The 4,646-nt window shown below is 35.9% G+C and overlaps 1 protein-coding gene across 1 annotated transcript in view; it reads left to right on the top strand.

The window, feature by feature from the left end:
- LOC123517933 overlaps positions 1–1,576 on the top strand; it is an 89,278-nt gene extending 87,702 nt beyond the window's left edge. Inside the window, 1 exon segment of the mRNA XM_045278397.1 lies at positions 1–1,576. This exon segment is cut by the window's left edge and continues 1,167 nt beyond it. The gene's annotated coding sequence lies outside the window, so the exon portion shown is untranslated.
- The last annotated feature ends 3,070 nt before the right edge of the window (positions 1,577–4,646 follow it).

Here is a 4,646-nt window from a genome sequence, read left to right on the forward strand (position 1 = left end):
GAATAGACACACCATCAGCACGAACACTTGTCATCCACACTTAGACAACAAAGGAAGCAGACAAGCAGCAAGTCATGTACAGGATCAAGAACATTGTGACCACTTACCAAAAAGAAAAACAAAAGATAACTATATAAACATCAACACAAAAGCTACTTGGTGCGTCGCTTGTTAATAGAGCACAGCATCAGTCTGTACGAGGGACTAACACCACCACCATCACTACCACAGCATCATTGTACACACCAGCGTAACACACCACAGTAAAGGACGTCACAGCACACCACACCAAATAATAACTCACCTCAAGAACACACACACACACACACACACACACACACACTTTTTGCTCTCCATACTCTTCATATACTGTACTTTATTTGACACACTTTTTGCTTCTAATACGCAAAAAAGTTATGATTCTTCACTGTATCTGACACTTTTTCATATATTTCAGGTGTAATCAAACCACCTAAATTACGCATATGACACCGTCTTTTTTTTTCTCTCGCCTTCCACCAATGCATGAGACATCGTAGTAGAACCTGTGATCCACTGAACGTTTTCACAGTCTTTAGTGGAAGTCGGTGAAATTTCTAAGGATTCCAGTGATGGTTTAACGAGGCTTGCCGTTTCTTCAAAGTGATAAAAACAGAACCTGACTCATCATCCTAAGAAAAGTTTACGAATATAGGTTTGCATCTTGTATAATGCACGTGGGTAGGAATAGTATATAGTACATCGTGTCCGCGTCCATTGGCTAACGGCTGAAACACGAGACCCTGTAACAATTAATAGGACTGACTTATCAAGCGTTTCTCAGTCTTATCTCCTCTACTCTCAACAGGACCCGGTGCAAGTCACTGGGTTTTATTTTCAATATTGTTTACAGAATGTAAGAGACAGCTTGATTTTGCACCATTTGTGAGAAAAATACCCATGATGGTTGAATATTTGCGTGGCCTTTAGAAATAGTCTTGATGAAAGAACAAGGCGTTTTAGATTGCCGGCTAAAAATCATGTCCTCCATTTCCATACATCCTCTACCTTGCTCTCTCCACTGAGACAATAATAATAATAATGATAATAATAATAATAATAATAATAATAATAATAATAATAATAATAATAATAGCAATGATAATAATAATGATAATAATAGTAATAATGATGATACTATCTTTAGGCTAAGGTGCACTTGCCTTACCCATCCTAGGGCCAAGCAAGGTCCGGGAATCCGTTCAACACAAAATTTGTTCCTTATGTTTGTCATGACAGCGATTCTGAGTTGTGGCAGCGGTGCAGTGTGAGCGAAAGGGACATGGGCGGCAGGGAACGAGAGGATATCCGCTTCCTACGAGAATCAAGTGTTGATTGTAAAACACATTATCATAACAAAAAATTTCAACAAATCGATGTAGTTTTTGAAGTTTCGATGTGTTACAATAAATGGCGGAGCGAACACTGTGTCGCCTGCATGTTTTTTTAATCAATTTGACGGCCATTGTTAGGGATGAAAGGAGTCACCCTGTTTTGTGCGTAAAAGGCGAAGAAAAAAAAAATCAATTAATTTTGAATATATATCTTTTTTTCCACCGAGACAAAAAAAAAAAAAAAAAAAGAGAAAAAGTGTGTATCTACAGATGAGAAATTACACGAAGTTGAAATGTGAATATCCATACATCAAAAGACGAGTTTGTGGCGCCTCCCAGTCTGTCATGGACCTCAGTCAGTGGGTTAGTGGAAGGGGAAGCCTTTCTTTCGCTTTCATCCTTAACGTTCCCTCTCACTTCTACTTCGAGCATCGTTCCTAACTTGCAAACCACTCCGAGACGTCATCTGTTCCACGAGCATCTCTATATGGTATTCTCTTAGGACATTCATTCTTTGTTCTTTTATTTTGTATTTTCTTATCAATTTATTGATTTCATTTATTCATCTATGTAATCTATTATTTCTTATTCGTATCTTATTTTATTTATTCATTCACGGTTGTTTTTTTTTTTTTTTTTTTTTTTTGTTGAGATTTTACACGGTACTCTTAGTGTCGTGAAGTGCTATGTATGGATTCAAATTCCGAATTTCCAGCATTGCAGTGAGATTCAAAATGCACTATGTTAACAAAAAAGGCAGCAAACACAGATATATATATATATATATATATATATATATATATATATATATATATATATATATATATATATATATATATATATATATATATATATATATATATATATATATATAGAGAGAGAGAGAGAGAGAGAGAGATGCCTATATATTGTTCTACGGTCACGAATATTGACGGAACAGATTTCTAACACGTGACAATGTCTATGTGCATTATATGACTCGAGGTGCTGTAAGAGAGAAGTATTGGGACGTAGCCACAGTAGAATAATAAATGACTTTCGTTCTGGAATTCTTTCTCACTTTTTTTCTTTCTTATTCTTATTCTTATTCTTCTTATTCTTATTCTTCTGTAAGCCCGTAACTGACCTTCTTTGCACACTGAAGATGAAATGGCATTCAAAAACTTTTCATTGTAGACTTTCATTAATTGCTTCCCGTCCTGGACACGTCTCGTCCTTTCTGTCTCCCCGCCCATCCCCTTAGTCACGTGAACAATTTGGACTATCAGCATGCATGGAGGACGTACTAATAGTAATTCCGGGAGAATATTTTGTACAGATATGGTCCAAGGATGAGTAACCAGCACCAATTCCTTCCACTGCTTTGCATTCTCCTCAGCTTGAAGCCCTCTAATTTATTGTTAATCCTAGAATACCTGATAATCAACAGATTCTCAGCAGATCGGAGAATTTGAGATGTAGGGTGGATGCTATGTACAGAAGAAGGTATTGTGATATATGCATGCTACTCGACTTTACCACGACTTTACCGTTCGGACTGTGGAGGATTCAGGATCACGCCTAGTCTTTTCCCTCCCTTCGTCAGCTATACTTCAGAAGAGTTCCTTGTCAGATCCGTGCATGTAAGATCTGCGAAACGATGCTGCAAGACACATCACTACTACTGATGATTATTGGACCGTATTTTCAAGCATTTCAGTGTCTTATCACGACTCATTTTAACAGCCTGTATAGTTGAAGTTATTGGTGTTTTTCAAGATAGTACTCATGATCTTCGGGACAGCGCATGACTAGCACTGCATCAGCAACAGGGAAGAACACTGATAAGAAGCAAATAATCAACTCTGTAGCCATTAAAATCAATCCTGATGGGAGAACGAAGTGTTGCAAAATATGGGCTGTTCTTCATATCTGCGTTTCTTTTTTTTTTCTTTTTTTTCTTTTTTTCTATCTGCACTAAGGATGTAGCAGTAGTAGCATGATAATAGTGACAGTAGTAATAGCCCACGCAGAAACGGTCCTTGATTTTAGGATACTGATAATGATTTTGATGGTAGCTAATGATTAAGAGACACGAGTGTTCTTATGGGGACACGGGAGTGACAAGAGTAATACTTATCAGTATGTATACGAATGCTGGTTGTGACGTCGTAACATCTTTTAGTCGTGTTGAAAAAGAACAAGAGCGGAAATCTACCGAATTCTGCTATCGACAAGCAGGTATTAGAAATTAACCATTATAAGAGTGTAAAAGTGATGTTACAGTGCCCATAAAATCTCAGGTCTACGTATGAATGGAAAAGAAATTAATATATGGACTAATAAACACTTTACATTAACAGCTCTGCACTGGAGAAGTGACAGATGAAAGCAATTGTCTGCTACCCTTACATCTATTTATTCATTCTAGTGAAATATTTTGTGCACTATGGCGTCACGACTTTGGGTATCTGTACTTCATTTTTATTGGCCACTAATGTTATTTCTTTATCTAAGAATAACAGAAGGTTTCCACGCAGCTGAATCTTAACATTTGCGGATTGTTTATCGATGGATCTATGTTTCTCTCATCGCATACCAATCAGTATCGTAATGGAGAAAAGAAGATGAGTGCTTTAGAAGCTGTGAAGCGGAGATAATCAGGATTGTAGTATTTTATATATATGTATATATATATATATATATATATATATATATATATATATATATATATATATATATATATATATATATATATATATATATATATATATATATATATATATATATATATATATATATATATATACGTAGTAGTAGTAGTAGTAGTAGTAGTAGTAGTAGTAGTAGTAGTAGTAGTAGTAGTAGTAGTAGCAGCAGTAGTAGTAGTAGTAGTAGCAGTAGTAGTAGTAGTAGTAGTAGTAGTAGTAGTAGTAGTAGTAGTAATATATAGTAATGTCGATGGCAACAGGTTGTAGTTGTAGTAATAATGTAGTACGTAGTAGTAGTAGTAGTAGCAGTAGAAGCAGCAGCACCACCACCACCACCAATACCAGCAGCAGCAGCAGCAGCAGCAGCAGCAGTAGTAGTAGTAGTAGTAGTAGTAGTAGTTGTTGTTGTTGTTGTTGTTGTTGTTGTTGTTGTTGTTGTAGTAATTGAAGACCGGACCAAGCCAGATAGTTCGAACAAGTTAGTGAGAAGAGATAGAAGTAAAAAGTTCCAAGCAAGACAACGCCAATCATATACGTAACAATGATAGTAATAATAATAATAATAATAATAAAATAATAATTA

Source organism: Portunus trituberculatus, chromosome 43, assembly GCF_017591435.1.
Source record: "Portunus trituberculatus isolate SZX2019 chromosome 43, ASM1759143v1, whole genome shotgun sequence".
Taxonomy (NCBI): Eukaryota; Metazoa; Arthropoda; class Malacostraca; order Decapoda; family Portunidae; genus Portunus; species Portunus trituberculatus.